General features: G+C 40.3%; 2 long non-coding RNA genes across 2 annotated transcripts; both read left to right on the forward strand.

Moving 5' to 3' along the window:
* The first annotated feature begins 399 nt into the window (after nt 1-399).
* Nucleotides 400-8,402, forward strand: LOC134424485 (uncharacterized). The gene is made up of 3 exons (XR_010029443.1): nt 400-502; nt 2,578-2,657; nt 8,274-8,402. It is a non-coding gene; the product is annotated as an uncharacterized LOC134424485 (long non-coding RNA).
* Nucleotides 8,403-10,802: 2,400 nt separating this feature from the next.
* On the forward strand, nt 10,803-19,056 carry LOC134424043 (uncharacterized). Its single transcript, XR_010029317.1, has 4 exons — nt 10,803-10,962; nt 13,519-13,670; nt 13,795-13,863; nt 18,684-19,056. It is a non-coding gene; the product is annotated as an uncharacterized LOC134424043 (long non-coding RNA).
* Nucleotides 19,057-23,539: the final 4,483 nt, after the last annotated feature.

Here is a 23,539-nt window from a genome sequence, read left to right on the forward strand (position 1 = left end):
CCCCAGACTGCTGCTGTCTGCTGCTGTAAAGTGTCAGACTCCATTGCTTGGTGACTAACAGCAGCAACACTTAACAAAGTTGAGTGAGGATGATGGTTAAGCATTTCTCATCCTAAGGAGCTGCTATGGCAGCTGCAGAAGGCTCCTACAGTCTGGCTGTGCTCTGAATAACCTCTCTCACTATGGTTCACATTAAAAATTTTGATTATCTGTCAGGCTGCTGCTCCCCTTCTCTTCAGCTATCAGAGTTGCAACACTCTGTAGAAGTCATTTACTTGCCAGGGGTACCGTTAGCCCTTTGTGAACAATTAAGCTGAGGTCGGAGGTTGTAATATATCAAATTTGCGGACCATATTAAATTTTATTTTTACTGAAAGGAACTTTTTGTCTCTTTTATCAGGAGGAAAATTAAGCTGTGAACTGGAATTCCATCAGGCTGTCTACTGTAAAGCCTCGTAGCTTTAGAAAAGGGGCAGTAGTGGTCAGAAATGACACCCAAAAGGTAAATTTATTTCTTTTTTATTAAAAAGGATAAGTTATGACCTGTACAGTATATCTTAAAGAAGGAGGGATGTTAACACGATAAACTGCATTTTTCCATTTCTTTTAAAAAGTCTGATTTTGCCAGGCTGGAGAAGTTCTGCATGGGAGGGAAGGGGATGCTAAGCTACCACTGAAGCTGCAGAGTACGGCCTTACTCAGCCTCTATCCCTGCCCCACCACAGAAACTTCTACTTTTGGTTTTTGGGAGAAATTTAGAAGGTTCTCTCCTGGTCTGAAAACAGCATGGAATTGTAAGCTAAATATTCTACCTATCCAATTATAAATGAACAAGCAGCTCTGGATAGGTTTTTGGAAAAGATTTCCTGTTTGATTCTAGACCTGGAAGTTTCTTGAAGTAAAGTTTTTAAAACCTTTGAAAACACTCTCAATCTGGGCCTTTTCTCTCACCAAACCCACCAGAAGTTTTGCTCCTTAGAGATAACTTTCCAAAGTTTTGGTTTTGTTCAAACTAACTGTCTGTGAACTTTTGCCATTCTAGATAATTATCATTTAATAAATGGAAACAATGTTATTATAAAGCTAAACCACAGTGAATTCCTGTGTTGTTCACTTGTTTCCAGAGAACAGAGATTTTGGGATACCTGGTCAGCACCCAGCCAGGCTGATGCTGCATTTCACCTCTCTGGGGCAGTACTTTATAAATTAGATTGTTTAGATTTTCTTCTGGACCTACACATACAAGTGTGTGTTTGTTCTCTTCCTATTAGATAACCCTTCCTGTCCTGCACATAAATCAAAGCCCATGTGTGAGGCTGAGGAGCCTGAGCTGATCTTGTCACTCCTTACACAGCCTGCTCCCTCTGCACAGGTTTGGCACCTTTGGGTTACACACAGACAGGGTTGATTTTGTGCACAGTGCCTGATGATATCAAATTAGGCTGCAAACACCCAAGAACCTTTTATTTTTCTGTAGGATTAAAGGATTGCCCTGCTATATTTGGTGTGGGTTTCTCCTCCCCTCTGTGCTGCACAGTGTTGTGTTCCACTCATCCATATCTCCTGTGTTTCCACCCTGAAGAAGGCGGAATTTCAACAGCAAGAAAATGGATTCTATTGTGCTCTGCATAATTTGAAAAACACCCTGTGGGATGAATTGTGCAATTTTAATATTCATTATCTCAAATGCAGACAATAGAATAGACCTTAGTAGGAAAGACTGATTAGCAGATTACTGTTCAACTTGGCACATTATTTGATGATAAGTGGGTAAAACTGTTTCTCAGGACCTGAGTTTTTGGTATTAAAAAATGAAATGTAATGGCTGTGTAGGAACCATCCTTCAGTAAACATACATGGGAACTCACAGGCCATGCACAGGTAGAACTGACTTTATAACTCTTGAGCCTTACTGGTTCAGCAGATGAGACCAAGGAATTTCTGCTTCTCCCTCCAACTCTAAATGAAAGACTGGAGAAGGAGAGCCTGAAATCAGGCCACAAACTAAATGGTAATGTTTTAATTACAATTCTATTGTTATTCTTCTTATTTGTCTATTTGTGATTGTGTAGTTTGCATATTCATTCCTCTCTTTCTCAAAAAGGTTTTGTTGTTGTGGTGTGGTTTGTTTTGTTTGGCAAAAGTTTGACTCCAAAAAGAGGGTAAACTTGTCATTAAAAGGCTATAAGGGAAAGAAAGAAATAAAAAAAGGGCTGGTTTTCCTACAGTCAAAGATTTCTGTGGGATAAGGACACAAGGTGGATATAGTTTTGTAGAAATAGAAACGCTAAGATTTTTGTAGACAAGAGCAAATGAAATTATGTATGGCAGCATGATTAAGGAGTGTGATAAAACTTAGCCAAGCAAAAAACTCTTGTAACCGTCACCCACGTGCATTCAAAGTAACCTGATAATTTTTATAAAGGTTGTAGTGCTTGACAGTACCTTTCTTCAAGTGAAGTCTTCTGGGGTATTCATTCTGTTAAAAACTTCAGTGAAATGCAGCATTACATGCTGGCTTAGTTCCTTTCCCACAGAAGACAATATTCAACAACATTTTTTGTTTCTTTTTTTTAGCAAATAACATGTAATTAATAGAATTCCAGTTCCTGTGAAAGAGAGAAGATGCTTTAACTTCACACAGCTATCTAAAGGAAGTAAGTTCATCTCCTTGTAGAAACACTATCACAGCTACAACCTTCTGGATCAATTCTTTATGTCCTTCTGTCAAACATTATTCTTACTACATGGACACTTGTCCAGGTTTTGTGTCAGTTTGCCTCAGACGCATAAGAGCCTGCTGAGACAGTGCACAAAGCTGTAATTTCCATGGCTGCTTTGGTAGGAACTGAGGCTCTGCCTCTTGTTCTGAGGTGAGGATGGACAGCGTTAGAGGGCTTCAGGCCTAAGCCAGCCTCAGGTGTGGCAGGTGCACAGGAGCCTGAAGCAGACTGGGGTGGTGCCTAGCAGAGACCAGGGCTTGGGAAGGATTGACTTGAGGAAGGTTTTCTTTCGTGGTAAAGTTAAAGTAGCAGCCTCTGATGCCTGCCTACAATTGCAGTGTTCTGTGCACCTACCACACAAGAGCAGGGAGCAGGGGGACTCCACTGCAGCCTTCACTCATGCAACCTGTCTGCAGCTGTCCCCAGAGATGCTGGGAAGCAAGTCCCCATCACAGGTATTTCCTGGTGCCATCAAATGGTGTGTAGTGACTGCCAAGGCTGAGAACAGATCAGGCTACAACAGACAATATTTAATAACTGCATCCTGAGATTTTTCAGTTGTTTCTATACTTACACATAATATATTTTAAAATAGCTGTGCTTGCCTATCTACTTTTTTCCCCTAGTTTATGCTGTCTCTGGGCCTGAGAACTTTGTCTTTCCATTGTGTGCTGTCTCACAGACATAGCATAATGAAAAACCAATCCCCTTGCTTCTAGTTAATGAATAGTCTCTAGTTTTTTGGGGTTTTTTTTCAGGCAAGAATGTTAAAGAAAGCCTAGCTTTCACCTATTAAAAATATTCAATGACATTTATGACAGATTTTCCACTTCTTCTTTCCTGCTGCACATAATCTTCAAGATCATTAAAGGGAAATTCTGAGATTTTCCATGCTCTGTGCTAATGTAGCACTTGTTTCATAATGAAGCTTGAAACGGTGTTTTTTTTCTCTGCACATGATTAATGCTAAAGTCCACATCCTTATCTGATAGAAAACACCAAGAACTCCACTGGAGTAAATGAAGTTAGGATAATTTGCATCAGTTGAGAATGTGGCCCTGTATTCCGGCTGACATTATCCTGCCTGCTACCATACAGACACCAGCTGGGGTGCTGTTGTTTCACTCCCATGTGGCACAGGAAGGGTCTCAGTGGGGGAGAATGAGAGTGGAGAATGGTCTTTGCTAGCTCAAGTTAGGAATAAGCTGTCTGAAGTATAGGATGATTGAAATAAAAAGGAAAACTCACCATGACACAGTGAGGTGCAACTGAAACGACCTGAACCTTGTGAGATTGCTCTGCTTTGTGTTACTCCAGAGGGATCAGTGCTCAGAGGAATCCCCCAGCCCATCTCTGTGGTGAGGGATGGGAAATTTCTCCCAGGCCCTGGGGTTTTCAGGTTAAACTAAACTGCTTAGGGGCTGTACTCAAAGCCATCTGGAGGCTCTAACTACTACTGTGAAAAATGCCCTGCTCCTCAGGTGGAGCTGGCAGGAACCAGTTCTTCAGCTGCAACGTTGGCTTTCTATTTGCATTTGGATGGAAACCAAGGGGTTTTTTTTTTCTCTCTGACTTTGAATAGAACTCTCTCTCCTCCTTTAAGCTGCCCTACTTCTTAAGCAGTGATGCTGTTTGCAGTGCTGTAGCTACCTGGCTCTGGCCTTTTGTTTCAGAACACTTGTGCCATAACATTCCCCTCCAGAGGTGTCTTGCTAGAGGCACTGTCTCCCCTCCAGTCCCGAGGAGAACATGTCACCTCTCTGTGGCACAGTGGAAATTTCTGGGGTTGTCATTCTGTCCAGCGTGACTGAAATAGCTGTAAAATATGATGTGCATTTTTAGTAGGTTACAACTATGTTCCATGAGCTGAAGGAAGAGAGTGTATACAGCAAAATAGGTAATGTTTTTTACTCAGTTTTGTACCCCAAATAAATTTTTGAAGTAGTTTTTCACAAGTAATCTTCAATTAACTAAAACTTTATAAATATTTGATCCAGGCATTGTTTAAATCAGAACAGATTTCCTGTTGAACTGAAGGAGGTCAGACTGGGGCTCCAAGTGAAAGCCAATATGGTTTTTAGTTCCTTTCTCCTTCTTGCCCGATACAGCACTTAGACATAAGAAAGTTGGCCAGCTGTGAGCTGGTGATTCAAGAAGGATGGGTATGCCTCAGAAACCATTGCTCCAGCTGTCTCAGGCTGTTCTGGTGAGCCAGAGGTTTGAGCTCTTCAGCCCAGGGATCGAGAATTACAAATGTGTGCTGAAATAGAAGCCAGAGTTCAGGGTGAGGACACAGCAGAACAAAGACCCTTGCTGTGGGAGAATTATAATAAATGGCATGAAACAATGCATGATCATTTCAAATTCTTGCCAAATGTGACTTGTGATTGTCACTTTTCTTGGGAATATGGTATGCTACAAAAACCAAAACAAACCAAAACGAACTCCAAAAAAGAACCCAAACAAAAAAAAATCCAAACCAAATGACAAAAACAAAACCAACCCAAAAAAAAACCCACAACAAAAAAATGTCCCCAAAAACAAAGAGAAAAAAGGAGAGAAGCTGGTGATTCTTTGGAATTAAAGGTTTAGGATATGACATGGGGAATTAGACATGGGCCTCCTTTTAGCAAGAATGTTGACCTCCATGCATAGTTCTGAAAATAAACCCTATCTCCAGCTCAGCTGGATTTTTTCTTCCACTGAAGAACAAGCATAGATGTCACCAGGGAAGAGAGTAGATCTCATGATTGGAAACTTTTGATGTAATTTTCAAATGCAGTTGTAAACCCGAGTGTTGACATGTACGTATTCACGCCCATGATATTTACAAACCAAGATCTGTGTGTGCCCAGTTTTTATGGCGGCAATAAAATATTGCCGAATGTTTCATGGTAAAATTTTTAGGCTTCATAAATTGTTGCTAAAAAGAGGGGTAAAAAGGCAACTTTAGCAGAATTGAGACCGTAATGCGTTAAAAAAGCCTGGTTTTTACCATGGATTTAGAGAAAAAAAACTGTTCTGTAACATTCTGGACCCTTCAACAATGTTTATCAAAAGCATGTACTTTTGGCAGGTAGCTCCACTGAGGTCTGGGCAAGTGATAATGACACTCTGAAGTCAATAGGAAGGTAAGGTGGCAGTAAAACCCAGCGTGCAGAATACTAAACTGGGACACAAGTCCCACTGCAGCACTGGGTGTGATTTGGATTCTCTCAGCCTCAGTTTCCTCCTGTGTAAACAGCAATGATCTGTTTTGTGAAGTTCTTTGAGGTCTGCAGAAGAGAAGTACTGTAAAAAGCCTTGCTTGCTATTATGCATATCTTCAAAACAAAGCTTAATGCTTCAGCTCTTTGCTGGGCTGGGTGAGTGTGCTTAGCACTTTGTGTGATCAAACTGTAGATTACATAGGCAGTGGTTTGTAATAAGAGCCTTATCAGTAACAAAAACCCTTCTGTCATTATCAGACAAGCAACAATCGCATTTTAAAATGGTTGCCAAATGTGTTTATTTGAAGACGGTTGTTTCTATCGTGGCTCAAACCATTGTGTGGCAAGTGCTCAATTGCTTCCCACTAAAGCCAACCTTTATAGCTTGGAAAACTCTGTTAGATAAATGTCAGTTTCTGCCATAATTTGTGGAATCAATACAAACTGAGTCAAAGAATCACAAACAGTAATGTGAAAATAAAATGATCTGTGTTATGGTTTTTAAGTAAATGATGATAAACTAATAAATGCCATTAGCTGCTGCCATTACTTTGTTGAATTTAGCTGATGTTACTGTGTTGACTTTAAAAGCTATCAGCTTAACTATATAAATCCATTTGACATGTCTTTATTCAGATAAAACTTTAATACTGCAAGTGTAGCAAATTAGATGCAAATGCTCTTTTTATTTTAAGTATATTTAAAGCTGCCTTTTCAATGCAAATTTTACAGGAAATCTCAACAAGCTAGGACAGACATCTTAGCTGTCAGCGTGCAGCACTTTCATTTCGGTCTCAGGCATGGGAGCTGCGTTTTTTCCCTGCAGACTGAGATAATTAAAACTACAGAGAGATGGTTTTAAATATACATGATACACAGTTACTTAAATTGTGGGATAATGCATAAATGCAGCCCTTAACATTTTTTGATAGCACAACACTGACCAGATAACATAGCTGAGTGGATTCTAGAAAAAAAATCCTTGTGTAAACAGTTTATTGTTGTTTTTCTTTTTTTATTTTTTTTCTTTCCTTTCTTTTCACTTGAATTATTGTGGAGGCACAGAAATACCAATTCAAAATCTGGTCTGTGAATGCCCTCATTAAAAAGATACTGATACTATTAACTTTTTTTTTCTTTTTTTAATTATGCTTTAACTTCTTTGTTTTTGAGCAGTCCATAACCTCCTTGGAATACATATCTATTTCAGCTTTCATTTGCTGAACCCCCTGAATGAGTTTATCCAAACAATGTGAATTTACTCAGATCTTTTTAAAATCCCACATCTCTTGTGGTTGATAAAGCTGACTTTAGCTAAGAAGAGTTGGATCAGGGTGATTTAAATTTCACAGTGAAAATGATAAGGGCTTTAGTAGAAATAATAAGCACATTCAAATACTGTCATGGGCAAACAGTGGAATGTGCAGTGAGAAATTTGGCAAGGCTAGTCTTTTTCTGTGTTGATTTAATGAAGTAATGAATAGTAAAATAGAAAAAAGAGAGACTTGCATTCAGAGGTAAACTTATGTTAATTCCCTATCAGTAGTTTTATAAAGCTTTATTCATTAAAAAGCAGCATTAATGCTCTAATAACTTTTAAAATGTCACGCTGTTTAAAAACAACAAAAACCCCAAACCAACCCACCAGCCAGGGAAGAGGAGTCGTGTCTTTTGGCAGTTCTCTACAAAGTGGCTGAGTGATACCCTATTATTGTCAGGAACCACACGTCAGTTTTTGAGCCTGAGGATGACTTGTGTTTCAGGGGGAAAAAAAAAGGAAAAAAATGTAAAAGCTCATATCCATTTAAGCTCCAGGGCAAACAATAATTGCCCCCAGTTTAAAATCGTTTTGAACATTTGCTTGCCGACTAAAGAACACAGAGCCTCACCTTTCTCACTCAAATGCTGCCCTGCACAGCCCCAGTTGCAGAGGAAGGCTTGTCCGCAGATCTTACATTTGCAGGACCAAAGGATCTATGAATCCAGAGGTGCTTTTGAGTGATGACGGCTGTTTTGGCCATGGCTGTGGAATAGCGTAGGGAGAAGGGCAGGAGAGGGGCAGGAGCAGCCAGGAGAAGACAAAGTTATTTTTTGAGGCACTCTTTCAGATGCCTTATTCCCTTCGTTAACAGGGTTTGTGTACGGCAGGGAACTGGCATGCAGAATTAGTGTGCTCTGATGAGTGAGGCATTTGGAAAAAAAAAAAAAAAGGCAAATCGCTTTCAAGAAGAGGCGAGGGAGAAGAAAAGGGAAGAAGCATCACTGTTGCCAAAGGGCTGAGGTTAAGAATCCCTCTGTGCAATTTAACAGTTTTTAATTCCTACATTTTAATGCCTCGCAGGCCATTGTGTCAGCCTACTTTAGCTCCTTCAAGGAGCCATCTCAGCGCTGCCAAGTGGATTAGCTCCCGGAGGGGCGGCCGGCTCCCCCCGCCCGGGATCGCATCCGCATCCTCGTCCATCCCCGCGGGCGCGCTGCCCCGCTCCGCCCCCGCCTCTGGCTCCGCACCGAGCGCTGCCTGACAGCCTCTACGTGGGATACGCTTTGTATTTCACAGGTGCCCCTATGATCTTCCTTTTTCTTTCTTTCTTTTTTTTTTTTTTTTTTTTTTTTTTTTTTTTTTTTTTTCACTTGAGGAAAGTGGTAAAAATCTAATAGAAGGCTTCCTTCCGTCAGCGCAGTGGAGAAGTGGTCATTAGCAGACACGGAGAGATCAATATTCCTGCCCAACCTTTCTGGTTGCAGTTCCAGTCAGTAATTATATAGCTGTTATAAACCCATGAATATCGTGTATAAGGAAAAACTAATCTCCTCAAAACAGCTTATTTCCATAGTTAATGACCGGAGAACTACAACTGACTTTGTCACTGACAACTTCTTCATGTTTGCTGCACAGACTTTGTCGGAATAAAATTATTCTAAGGTTAAAAACAGGAACAAAACAAACAAAAAGAACCCAACCAAAGCCTTATGAAGTAAAATTCCCCCATCCAACATCACACACATATTTCCTGCATTTGGCTCATTACTGGACAAGTATGTCCTTTAAGACCCAGAGATTAATGAGCCATTTTACGAGACTAATACATTTTAAATTTTAACACTGGAGTTTGCATATATAATTGCACAATTATACGTTCGTTTAGATTTTTTAAAGATAACTAATCACAGGTGACTAGAACTGTGTGAAAAGGCAGAATTTATGTTTCTCCTGCTGTAGGAGTACTAAATCATGCAGGAATTGAAATTGTTTTCCATATGACAGATAGCTCAGGCAAGATTAGTCAGTCGCTGTTTCAGATATAATGCTTTTTTTATTATGCATACTTGATGTGGTACTATTATATTTGTAACGTATATTTCTGCATGCAGCAAATTAACTATTATGTAATGCAAGGACCAAGAAAGAATATCATTAGTTCTTGCTATCCCGCAGGTTTGAGCAGCTGGTGAAATATATACCAGTCATCCAACAGCTAGCTTCGTGTTAACATGTATAACAAAGCCTGAACGATTCCTGTTTGACAGAACTTTACCATTTAGTAATAAATAAGGCTGAATTATTGATGGTGAATAACTGCTAATATTATTATTACCTCAATTAAGTGCTTTTTTTCAGACACATTAGCAACAAAAGGTCTTCTCTTTGCTCATTGCTGGTTTTTTCAAGTTCCACTTTGCATTAAAATCGAATTGATCAAACCTATTTGCCATTTCGCTGTAAGTGGGTAACCATAATGGGTAATCTATCAGCATGGTGCTCCCCTTAAAGCTATTAACACCTTTTGTTGTTTTACTTAAGTTTCTAAACGTGCTGAGAGGTTCAAAAAGGCAAACCCTACAATCTGTTAGGATTGCACAGAGCTGTGACTTGTGGCACTCTTTTAATTACCATACTTTTTTAACTCTACGGTTAAATACTGATATTTCTGACACTAAGTCTTTATTTACTTATGAAGCTGTGAGACAGCTAAATTAAAGCTGATTAGCAAGATGGCAGCTCTGCTGCTTGCAGCTGAGGTGAGTATAGCTGCAGCATGGCATCTCCCCTCAGCTCGCTGCTTGACTCAGTCACTGGGGCTGAGATCACTCAGCAGCAAGACAAATAAAGGGAGCTTAGAGTTTTTCACCCTTTGGCAAATTGGCAAATTGTGTTAGTTACATGGATATGTGTGTACGGTGTGGAGCAGTCTGTTTGCGAGGGAGCTTTATAAAAGGCAGAAGGAGTTAATTTCTGGGGACAGGCTGTGTAGTGTGCATGCTTGGGGAGTTGCGGGATTACACTCATTAAAAAAGTGAAGAGCTAATGAAATAATCAGAGGAAGACTGAATAAACTGGAGAATACAAGTATGGACCAGCTGTCTCAGCAAGGTTGTCTCTCCTTGAGTCTGTTGAAGATGGCTGCCCTTCTGGAACCATTCCTCAGGTTTGAGCATCTGGATTTTGGAGTTACCTTACTAAGATTTGTATGGAGCTGAATGGCAAAACCTGGAGGAAGTTCCTTGTTTACCTGCTCAAGTCAAGTCTAGGCTAAGAGCCCTGGTGGTATAAGGCTAATGCAATGGCCAAGTCAAAGTGTGTGGTGTCTGTGTTCATCAGCACAAAACACTGGTAAGGTTCCTGGTGAAAATCTCAACACAAAAACCTGGACAGAACAAGCAGGTTCTGAATCCTTTATTCCTGCACATGCTGTTTTTATTTTTTATTTTTTTTTTTTTTTTTTTTTACTTTGTGGTTTGTTGTGGTTTTTTGTTTTTTTTTTTTTTTGTTTTTTTTTTTGTGTATGTGTGTATGAAGGTGATGGTATTGTAGTTTGTTCTTGGTTTTGTTTTGTTTTTAATCTTTTCTGTTCCATTGCACCTCCAGTACTTTTAATGAGTGTGTCCTACACATGGAGGAGCCCAGCTGGAGATGTGCTCCCTTGATGGATTGTGTAATGGGAAGGAGCTGCTGTCAGCCCAGAGCAGAGGATCCTGTTCCACTGTGGTTCAGGAGAAGTGGGAGCACCTCAGTGGAAGGCTCTGTACAGGTTTGTACACTGCATGTGTGTTTGGTGAGGGAGCACAGTTGGTGTTCCATAACAGGCAAAGGCCAATGCCCCTGCCTAGCAATCAAAATGCAGCCTGGGGACCATACAAGCCTGGTGCTTGTGACACTTCATGAAAGGGTAAGAGTCTCATGAGTTCATTCATGGCTATTCTTATATCAAAATCTCTTAATTGCAGTGTCATGAGTGAAGGCAGAGATCCCAGTTCATTGCTGGCACAAGAAGAGTCAATGGTACAGATTTAAGCCAGGTTACACCTTTTACAATGTTCATGTAAGCAGTGGTTTGGGCCCTTTTGCTTCTACTTAGAGTGAGTCAAAAGCAGGGTGAAGTGTAGGAATATTTGTGTTGGCTTCAGAACATGATTGAAGATAAATTGCTGTTAAACTCCATTTCTGTCTAGCTGTTGATACATGTAATAAGGCAAATTAATTAAGAGCTTATACTCACAATATATAGGGATTTCAATTGTTTTAAAGTGGTAGTTAGTCTTTCAGCAGCTAGAGGATACACACGCCTGAGTTATTCTAGTAGATCAGTGCTTCCAGAAGCATATGTTTGGTTTACCACACTTGCACTTACTTCATGTCAATCACCTTTTGTGCATATTTATAATGCATTGAACAAACCAAAACCGTCCTTTGCCCATTTTATGAGCGTCCGGCAAAGCAGGGGATGAAGTGGGTTGATGACAGCTCATCCATCTCACTGTTTTTGAAAGGGATTCTCCTACTGGACATCATGCAGAGCAGTGCTTTTTTGAAGCCCACCCACCTAGTACTAGTCCCCCTTCAGACATGATTGTATTTCCCTAAGGCACTTCTTGGAGTGGTAAATGTGCATCATCAAACAGCAGATTTCTTAATGCTATATAGTGATGTTGACTTTCCTGATGCTTCAGTTGCTGTTGTCTTAATGTAGGCTGTCGCTTGTATGTCAGCTGGAAACAAAAATCAATAAGCAATGAGAATGGGAGTGAAGGGGAAAGAAAGAAACAAAATGAACAAGAATTTGGTATCTTCCCTCATAAACCTTATTCAGCTGGTGTGTTATACCATTTCACAGGATCTGCAGATAATCCCCACAGTCACTCAGAGTCTCAGATTTCTTCTCATTTCATGAAGAAGGAAACTAAGGCAGAGTGGGCAGTAACTGCTCCAGCTCCTCAGATTTACCTCCAATAAGCTGAAACAAGTTGTTCAAAGGCACTCAGAATCTGGGCAATAATTCATGTCAACCAACTCCTTGTTCCCAAACCATCTGTACCCACGCTTCCCAGGCCTGTGTGTTTTTAAGGGTGTGATAAGACAAACATCTATTATAAGGGTATAATATGACCCACTTATTTATACAGCTGGCAATTTTAAAGAAAGAAACGTTATTATTTAAGAAAAGCATTAGAGGTGTCTAGCACGCTCTGGATGCTGTCTGCTCAGTGGTTTACCCCTGTCTAGGTGTGTGAGGTGGGCAGTGTCTCGTTCTCCCAGCAGTGGCCGAGCCTCGGTGTTTTGGGCATCCTCACCCGCCCGGAGCATCCTCACCGCCGGGCAGGAGGGACAGGGAGGGCTGGAAGGGACCGGCGGCGCTCGGGCGGTGCAGACGGGGAGGGAGATCCTCAGGGAAAGCACCGAGCCGGCCACAGCTGTGACTGAGTGCTCAGCCCTTCAGTCCCTACCGCTGCGGTCACCGCTCCGTCGGGCGGTGTTGTTTACTCACAATTAAACTCTTTGCCGTTAATTTCCCTCTCTGACGCTGAATTGGTGACACGGCCCCGGCTGGCAGAGCCCGGGCAGATGTGCTCTGCACACTTGTGTGAGCAGGGCTGGGCAGGCAGCAGCTCCCGGCCCCGCCCGGCCGGAGCTGCGGCGTGGGAAGCGCTGATTCTTGTCAGCCTAAATTTCACACCGGAGATAACAAACGCTTGGAAGCCAGGCACTGCTCGGAGGAGATAAACGCATTTTCCCCCATTAATTAAAACGTATCTGTAAATTTAAGCGGAGATGGTGGCTATAATAAGTTTTGAAGCGGTGACAAATGTCAGCAGCAAAAGGCCTGAGATAAGACCGTGTCAGGTCCCCGTGCGGTGATATGTGTGTGCCCTCACCCCCAGCAAGCTGGAGCATCACACGGGTCAGGGGCTGTGGCTGACACCGGCACTTCAAGTAACCTGTAACGGGTTCTGGGGAAGGAAAGAAAGCCCTACTACAAGTGTGGCTTGTGCCCATCTCATAGGAAAGTTGGGGGCTTTCAGTGATTTTGAATATGTGGTATTTCCCTAAACTTCTCTCTTGATTCTTTGGCCTCAAAGAAAGTACTTCAATGCAAGCTGTGTATATCTGTGTGTCCAACTTATCTATTCCAAAACTGAAGTGATGTCAGCCTCTAGAATCTTCGTGGATTTCTTTATAAACTTCCTTTGTTCTCCCTCAGTCCTTTGCTTGTCACATCAGGGACACTGTAGGCAATTATTTGAAGCATATTCTGTGTGGCATGTAATTATTTCTGGTACAATGTGTGGGTGTCCTTTATGTTAAACAGAAGAATGTTAAGGAAAATTGGGAAGAAAACAGTGGCAGTGGGATTCCATTCCTTGCTGGAGGTGGATATCAGAAATGGTTAGAAATGCCTGGTCTTGACTCAGTCAGCGCTGGAATTGTCTTGTAGCTTTTGTTCCCATTCTCTTCATCAAGGTATGTGATACATTATTTGGGTACAGTTTTGCTAACTGGATTGCAGCTGGGGGATTCTGGGTGGAAGCTGTTTCTGGCCCAGCTGTCCCCGTAGCTCTGATGCTGCAATATTTTCTCCTTGCAGAGCAAGAACAGAGACAGGGACATGCCTAGGAATTCACATCCATCTTCTCCTCAGGAAAAAAATAAAAAGGTATCTTTCTTTCTTTCTTCCTTTATCATCCCTACTGAACTTGCCAGAAATGTGTTTACCATGGAGGTAGATTTGTGTCTTCTTTCATGATAGAGACCATCTCATTCAGCTAAGTGTTGTGAGGATTTGAAGACGCTCCTGACTTGTTCTTTGTTTGAAGCAGTGACTGAAATGGGCAGGTCTGCTGGTCCCCATTTGGATCTGTGGGTCACCCATTCTGGTACTACAGAGAGATGGTTTAATTTGATTTTCTGACTATTTGTGTACCAAAACAGGAGCTCCATCTCTGGTTCTTTGGCTTAAGGCTCTGTGACCAGGTCTTAAGGACTTATCTGGCTGGTCATTAGGTATGAAGTCTGACTTTGTTGGTTGGGTTTTTTTCTGGTTTGTTTGGGGCTTTTTCAGTAATATTTATATGCATGTGACTATAGGAGCTACTCAAGAGAGCAAATTCTGTAAGCCTTTTCTGATGGGGTCAGCATAGTTTTGTGAGGCATCACTACAAAAGATGTAAAAAAAAAAATTAAAGCTATGCATTTAGAATCCCTAAATTCCCCTAGGTGTTGGTGGGAATCAAGTGGTCATTCTTAACATCTGATTTCTTTTGCTTTTTTTTTCTTACATTAGATTAGCTCCTGTTACATAGTAATTATCTAAAATATTATTGCATAATTTGATACTATTTTCAACTCAAAACATTAATAAAGTTCATATTTCAATTATTTAAATCTAACTGCATTAATAATTCAAAGTGAACATGTTATTTGATCAAGTTCCTTATTTCTGTAATTGCAGTATATCCACAACCATGTTCAAACGTCTTTAAATTTATTACTAGACAAATACATTGTGCATATTTTTGTCACAGAATTGATAGTAATGTTGAAACTTTTATCTGGAACATAGATGGCTTATTTCAGACTGTCAAAATAAATCAAAGTATATTGTCCCTTTTCTTGCAAGGCAACTCTTATAAATACTGTACAAATTTAGAATCTGGTTCCAATAAGTGGCTGTGTTGTACTGATTTGCCTTTTAAATTCACTTTTGGTGAAAAGCAGTAAACAAATACTTATTTTTGCACTAACTTTCAATTGGTTTCAGTTTTTCAAAAGTGCGTAAAGATCAAAAATGTGTAAATGTGTAAAGAATGAAAGGAGTAAGGTGCTTGCCTTGCTGTCCTGTAACTTTGTGTCATGTGTAACTTCTGCTCTGCAAGTTGTCTTTTCATTCATGTCCAAATCAAAGACAGGGAAGGGGGTGCAGTGGAGGTGCCACCTATGTTGTGTCAGTTCACCAAACCCCAGGCTGTGGTTTAAAGTAAACAAGTTATTCACTAATTTTAGTTTCTGTAAAGCTCCTAGGATGATCACTGGCCTACTGTAGATTCTTAGGGGTTGTATCCAATTTGAAAATACCTCCTCTGTCTTCCTAAGTGTATTCCACTGAGAGAGCAGGTACTTATGGACCTCCTGCCCATCAGCTTCTGTCTCTTAACATCATGTTCATGATGTTTCATATTTTCATAAGTTTATAACCAGTCACCTAAAAAAAGTGATACCACCAGCTTTCCCTGCCTGGGAAGCTGTCAGTGTGCACTACACACTTGTCCCTTGGTGGAGTATTCAGCGGTGATAACTACTTTCTAAAGACCATCTGTGTGATTTAGCATCCCAAGTGACATTTCCTAAAGTGACCTTAGAAGGAGATGCTCGGTGAGAGGCACCACCCCAAAGGCCAGCGCTCCTGGGCAGCTGCTGCCAGCTGTGCCCGGCTCCAGCCACTGCATGCCAGGGTCTGTCCTGATGGGACACGGGCAGCAGAGCCACTGCTGTGTCAGCCCCTCTGTGCTGCGGCACAATTACGGGACATTAATCCTTTTGAAATGCCCTTGCTAATTCTTGAGGTTTTGTTCCTGTGAGCTCAGAGTTTCTCCTCCCTCGAAGCCTACACATTTTATTAGGTATTGTGAGTGGCTACACCTGCAGTTTTAAATGACTGACACAAATGTTATAATGGTGGCCATCAGTCAAAGAAAAAGTTCAGAGTTCAAAGGTCGGTCTTTTGTAACTGGCGAGGAAGAGCTAGTGGATAATAGCTTGTTAATGTTATTTACCTCATTCAGCTGAAAAACTTTCTGTTGTGTAAAGACATTTACGTGGGCAATTCTGGGCATTGTCATTTGAATAGGGGTTAAATTATTCTGTTTTTTCATTAAGTGATCCTTGATTGGCAATCCATTACACAATGGGTGATCATTAAGGGAAGGCCATAAAACTGTTACACCATTTAAGAATGAATGGTGAATGAAGCCAGATATCTCCAAGACCCGTCGTTCCCCCAGCCCCCAGACTAGAGCTGCTGGAGAAGCAATTTAAAGCAGAAAGGACTTGGAACAATTGGAACAGTCACTTATTCCCTAATTTTGTTTTGAAAATATTTACATTGAAGCGAACAGTAGATAAGCCTGCTTATGGTTACCTAGAGTGTGTTTAGTATTGTCAGGTCTCCTGATTTTATTGTATTGTAAGCAAGAGAAAGGTTGCTCTGTTTAAAACAGTCTGGGTACTGAGACTGTATCAGAACATCAGTCTTAGAAACGAAAACAAACCATGGTATATTCATTTCAGAGAAATTATGAAAATGAGGCAGAAACCCAAATCAAAGAACTTGAGAACTGGCTGACACAGAAGGAAGTGCAACTTGCTTGGTGAAATTGCCTCCAAATCCAGATGCTAATGGTGCTCTAGGCCTGAGCCTTTGTGGGCCCCAGGCTGATGGCTGCTAATCAGACCCAGATGTTTTCAACCCTAAGTTTTCTGTCAAGGGACAGACATGACAGGCTTTTCAGTCTACTGTAAATCACTTCAATTGCTGTGATGTTTAAGGTAGGCCAGAGCCAAGACTGTTCAGTGCATACTTCCTAGGCACTGGTTCTGTTGAGGTTGGACCTGTGTTAGTAGGGCTCCTGTGCTTCTCTGTCGCCAGTATGGCCCTGGCTCCTGTCCAGCCTCCCCCAAGCCATATCACACCGCTGGAGGATCAGGGAGGCTCAGGGTAGGAACATGTGGCTCAGACAGGACAACTCCCTGGTCTTGACTTGCATCAGGTTGTCATAGGACCAATATAAGGAAGTTCTCATGCTGTAGCAAAGTGATGGCTTCCAGCCAGTTTTACCTGGATTTACCATCTCCAGCCTTTGCAGTTACAATGCTCTAGGTCACCCCTGGGGACTGGATTTTCCAGCAGCTTCCAGACAGTTTCACCCATGCTCTTGGGAATGGTGATTTTTCCATGACTCAAAAGCCAATGTAGCATTTAACTAAAACTGCAGAGCTAATTAACTGCCTTGCTTCTTTATATTCCAATTACAATTATGGCTCAACCCACTTGAGAAGGAGCCTATTACGTGGCCTGCAAAGAGACTTATTTTTTCAACTACAATTAAAGACAGGATTCTTTCCCAGTAATTAAAGATGTGCTGCTGCAAGCTGTGAAAGCAGGCTATAAACAGCGTGCTGGGAAAACTGTGAGCTGGGGCAGGCTCTGCCTGAGCCTTTCAAACCCCCAGATGCAGAGTTAGACACCCAGTCTGCAGACACTCACTCCTTTGCTTGACTGGGGAGGATCCATTGTCTTCAGGGCCTTTAGAGAGTACCATGGTGACAAGTGTATGAGATCAGATGTTATGCTGTAAATCTGCCTTTAAAAGGGGAAAAAAGAAAGGAAATAGGAAAACATCCATGTTTTTACATTGAAGTTCCAGCCTAGCAATAGTCAAAGATGTTTTGAATAGCAACAGACAAAGCTGTTTTAATACATTCTGTGTATTTTCCAACATCTGAATTTCTCTTTAAGCTTGTACTAGGTAAATGTTACTCCGTTGCCCTTTTAGAAAACAACAATTTGACTTTTTCCCCCTCTTTGTATTCTGACAAATATTGGTCTTGATGAGTGTTAAGGGAGTAAAAACGCTAAACATCAAAGTGCTCATTATCAACCAGCCAGCTGCACTCGCCCCTGCACCTCCTCATCACACACAAACCTGATCTTTTCTGTGGGGACCACCTTCCCCAGAGACACAGAACAAGTTCTTCTCTATGCTAACAGTGCACAACATTGTCAAATGATGTGTAATGATTTTATAATGTGAACTAATGCCACTAGGGACTGAACTGAGACTTCTGATTTCATTACACTCAGTGCTGAGACTGGTTTGGAATATGAATTTGGGGCAAAGATAAAAGGCTATGTTGGTGTCCTTTACCTATCAACTCTCTACCAGTATTACTTGACATGGATCCAGACAAGGATCCCACCTCCTATATCTCAGGGAAAAATATTTGTGATTGACATGTGTTTCTATCAAACACCACGAGTGCTAAAAAATACCTTTTACATCCTTGTGCCATGACTGAAATCTTAGCATAAGTCAAAAGAAACTTCATCTTTGTGTCAGAATCAGCCCGTGGCTGCCCAAGATGATGTTCCTAGTATGGTATAGTATTAGCCAAGCTGCTGTTGATCTGCAGTTTTTGTGTTATAACACTTAAAGGTGAGATTTTGCTCTTTCGGTTTGTTTGTAATTAAAATAGATGAATTAGTTACCTCCAATTCACAGGTAGCTCCAGAAACATAAAGGCAATACACTGTGCCCTAGATTTATGATCTATTTTGTTGAACTGAATGAAACCTTTTTATACAGTGACAGAAACATAACTAGAGTAGCAAATGGTGCTCCTTTACCTGTTATTATCTGTGTTACTGTGAAGCCTAGGATACCTGTCTGATTTAAGTTATTTCATCTTTCTGTGTCCTAGGAGACTGTGAAAAATAGAAAAAATGCCATAACATTTTCTCCAGTATGGATAATATGGGAATTAGCTTCCTTTTTCATTCTGATGTAAGGTAAAAAAAAAAAACCAACAACCCAGGCTTTCAGTCAAATTCTCATCTACTGTAAGTATGTCTGGTTCTATTGTTTTCAAGACAGTTTATCCCATTTGTAGCAGCAGAAAATGTAGGCCATGCTAGTGACAGCAGGGAGATGAACACCCTGAGTCTCCAGCTAATTTTCAAATGTAATCTACCTGCTAATGTGTGATATGGGAACTAAGTGTCCTTTATATACTCTTACAGCACTTCTGATGCAAGAGGGATAGAAACTAATCCACCTTCAAAGGTAATTATATTGGGAATTACACTACTTCATGCAGTAAACTGTATTCAGTACCCTGCCCTTTTTTCCCAGCTCTACACCATTGCCCCTATTTTAGATATGAGTAAGAGTTAATTGTAAGTCAATTAAATTCAATATGTGAAATGGAAAACAGAATCCTTGCAAAGATGTAAAAGCATCTAAAATATAAGTGGTGATTAAGCTTGTTTCCTCTTGTGCTTATTCATCCTGGACAAATGATTTACTTTCATCATCCAATATATTTAAGCTGTCTTGGTTGTAGGGGTCACAGGCACTGTGAGATGGGAGGAAAGACAATACTAATCAAAAGTAAACCATGCCACTTTTTTTCTCTAGTGCCGCTAATCTTAATTGAATCAATCTCGTGGCATATGTTGACAGTGAAAGATTACTCGAACCTGGGAGGCCAAGCTGGACAGAGCTTCCAGAATAAATAAAAAAAAAAAATCTTCCTTAATCATTAATTTGTTCATTCACTCCCATTTGCTTCCATTCTTCAATGTCTTAGAAGACGTACCCCATGCAACCTTCCTCTTTAGCAATCATTTCCAAGTGTTCCTCTCAATAAGCTCATGTGCTTTTGAAGAAACTAATTTGCCTGAGATGAATACAGCAGAGATACTTTTTTTAAAAAAGAGAAACATAGTTGGATTTTATAGAATTGAGCATTTTGTGAAAAAGGATAGTATTTCTAATGAATTGCAACAAAACCGAGTTAATTTTGGAACTGAAATATGGCTTGTTAGAGAATATTAGGTAAACCCTACTTGGCCTAGGATGGAGTTGAGGAGTGGTTTATAACCTATTTATGGATTCACAATAGCCCTAGTCCTATGAAAATAAGGCAGAGAGATGAAAATCCTTTGAAGTTTGTGGAAAAACCAGAGAACTTTGTGCAGACATCCTAAAGGTTCCACAAAGCTATAACAACCAACAAATAGTAATATTCTATCAGATTAACTTCTCCTCCAGGATTTTACTGAATTTGGTACTATTTGAATGCCACTGTCGACTGTTACTTTAATTTTGTTGTTATTTTTTTGCTACTGAACAAGAAGACTGCCTGCATATTTGTGCCTCCTTCCCCAGTTACCCAGCACTATATACAACATGCTGCATTATAGGTTCATCAATGTTGCAAAGTTACTTAAATAAATTTGTTAATTCATAAGATTGAGGAAGATATGTAGTGGATGAGTTAGGATTTCTGATCAGGCCTTCATATCTACATATGTTTGTGTTTGCAGAATTATGAATGTGAGAATCTTAAAAACCTAAGACCTGAAAATGAAGTCTGAAAGGATAGAAGTATCCTTGCAGAATCAGGACCTTAAAGTTTGTCTAGAGATAAGACTAGATTAAGTCTCTTCCTTCTAACAAATAGTTTTAATTAAGTAATGTTGTTAGGTGTGAAGTTAAGGTTTTGATGAACAGTACTGTTCATATTTTGTGTAATCCATTATGAGCCCATATAATTTAAAACATTGCTATATTGTGCATTAATAACACTCATATGCAATTAGATGGTATTTGGTGATGAAAAGCAGGTTTACTGTGAGGTGCAATAAAATCTCTAACATAATAGCAAAACCTTGCTAGAGATGTAATGGTTTGTGCTGAGTGTATATTGTCTACACAAAATTTAAATATAAGAGTGTGTAAATAACATCCACTTATTTTCCCAATACATTTATTCTGTTATAAAGTAACTCCATTTTATTATTCCGTTGGATTTGGGTATGTGCAAGAATTAGTCCCTTAAGAGACATAGACATTTAGGTCATTGCACTTTGTAACTTGAACTTCTTCCCAAAGCAAGGAAGTCACTTTTACCTTCTTATTCTGGCATTGAAAAGACCAGATCAAATATATTTCTCAAAAAATGAAAAATCCTTTATGTTTTAGTAGCCTAGGTCAATGTCACTTACAAAACTACCCAAGAAATTAAATAGGAAACCCGAAACCTTTCAAGTGGCAAATAATTTCATCCATATTTAAAATCAAGAGAGTGTATTTGGTAAAGTTTCTGCCTCAAGCCTACCCTCTTTAAAAGTGCCATCTTGTTTTATTTTGATGTATATCTTTACAGCAGAATAATTAGCATTTTACAAATCAGTGATGGTGAAGTTGTTCACATTATTGTGAGGGTAATAAATCCACATGCACATAGTTTTGTATTATAGAGATCATTTAAGTGAGTGTAATTTTAACATTTTGATGACAGTTTTAGGATCCTACCAAGCAGTGATAAAGCTCACATTTATACTATGTGATAATTCTGCCTTTCATTATGATGCAGTTTCTCCATACTAAATCAGGCCAAGATGCAAGCTACTACCCATGGGCAAAATTCATTCATTATGCATGTACGTTATTCCTGAAATTATTGATAACACTTTTCATAATAGTTATTTTTCATTAATTAACTTTTGCAGCTCTATTAGTATTTACGATATGTTTATAAGTCTTGAGTTTGCCTTGAATAATAAATACAATCTCAGAGCCCCTTATAGTTTCTTAAAGTTGAAAGCTCTTGTCAGTTTTGATGCTGAAGGCCACACTGCAGTTGTGAACCGCAGAATTAAGCTGTGTTAAGGGAAACATTAGAAAGAGGGTAAGGAATGTCCTGTGTACCAATGCAGTTAAAGACATGGCCCAGAAACCTTTGTTTGCCATAAGGAAAGCTAGAAATGGGACTGCTGAAGCTGATTACATTTCATGAGTGTAAATTTGGTACCAGGTTTGTCATTTTCCCTTATGCAAAGTGTGCAGGTATTGGTGATCAGAGAGAGGAGTCAGGGGCTGGAGCCCTCATCAGCTGGGAATTTCACCAAGGCACAAACTGGGCTCGGCTGCCAGAGATGCTCATTTGCAACACAGGAGTTTAGGGCCGAGATTATACTTGTAATAGTGCCTTAGTCAGTTCTGAAGACATAAGAAGAAGAGTGAAAATTTATCAGTAATATCTTTTCTCACCTTCTCTTTTATTGCCTTACTCTGGAAGTCATTGTGGTCTATAAGATTAACTACATTGGAAACCAGCAGTTTTAGGTGGATCTCACCAACTCTTTCTCTTTGGCAGAGGTTGCTTACAAGATGATGCCACTTGGCCTTGTGAAGCCTGGCTACAAGAGAGGCAGCTCAGTAGCATAAGAGGCAGTGTGGCATAGGAGGAGGTTTCTGCATTAGTGGGTCTGGACAGAGTCCAGGATATGTCCTCTATGTTGACAAGGCATTGCTTGTGTGGTGTGTGAAGCACAGATGAGGACAGGGAGGTGCAGTGCAGCAGCTCATGGGACTAAGGGAGTTACACATCACCTTTATTCTCCTGGGAGCAGTAGCCATTCCAGCTCCACATTCTCTATGTCCTACAAGATACCTTTATCCTACAAGATGCCTTTATCTATTCCCACCATGCCATATTTTGGCCTGGATTTATCTTCACACTTCAAGGAGACTTTCTATGACTATAGAGACAGTCTAAGGCAACCAAGTTCACCACGTAGGGAGCTAGCTGAGAGTGTGCATCTGAGCTCTTTCCTTAGTCCACTTTCTTGCCTCCTGGTCAGGGATGTGTTTGAAATGAGATAAAGGTGGGAAAAGAGCTGGCAGGGTGGCAAGAGGAGATATTTCCCCTCACTGGCTGAATGGCTTTTATACTTCCTTCCCACTCAAGGAAAAGAGTAAATATGAGTGGAAGTGAAAGTCATCCCTCAGCAGGTCCCTGTATTTCCTATATCTCACATCTATTTTTAACAAGACACAAAACAGCTGATGTAAGATCAAGCAGAAATAGTCTGTGTTACCCCAGATAATCAAATAAAACCAAGAAAAGGTCTCTAGTATTCATTAGACATTTTGTTATCTTCTAACTGTATGAAGTGCTTTCTTTGGGGAATAACTTCAGAGGCTTGGATTTTCATGGTTCGCTAACTGTAATAAATAAATCTGAATAAATCCAAACTTCAATGCCAAGGACTGAATCAAACCCACTTACTTTTATAGTGAAAGTATCCTGGCATTAAAAGGCTTAGCATGTTGGGCTGTTCTGTTTAACAATGCGATGAAAAAATGGTGCAGATGTCTGTAGTGGTAACTAAACAATACTAGAACTCTTCTTTAGGTTTTCTTAAGGAGATGAAGTTGCATGGTCAGACTTTTTCCCCACATGACTAATCCACTCTCCTGTGACCTATCTTTAGTTTGATATTGAATCAGGAACAAGAACTGGAGCTTCAGCTGACCCCAAACATTTAGTTACATTAATCACAGGGCATTTTTGGACTCTTGAGCATACTGAATGAAAGACACTTTCTTTGCAAGACATTGATCAAACAGTCTACAGGTATCACTACATCGAGGCACATTAATCATCTGGTGCATTATCAGTTCCACCAGGAGAATATGTAAATGTGATTCCTGTCAATGATAAGGGAAAGCAGAATTTATTTTTAAAAGTGGTCCTTCTGAAGCTGT

This window comes from Melospiza melodia, chromosome 13, assembly GCF_035770615.1.
Source record: "Melospiza melodia melodia isolate bMelMel2 chromosome 13, bMelMel2.pri, whole genome shotgun sequence".
Lineage (NCBI taxonomy): Eukaryota > Metazoa > Chordata > Aves > Passeriformes > Passerellidae > Melospiza > Melospiza melodia.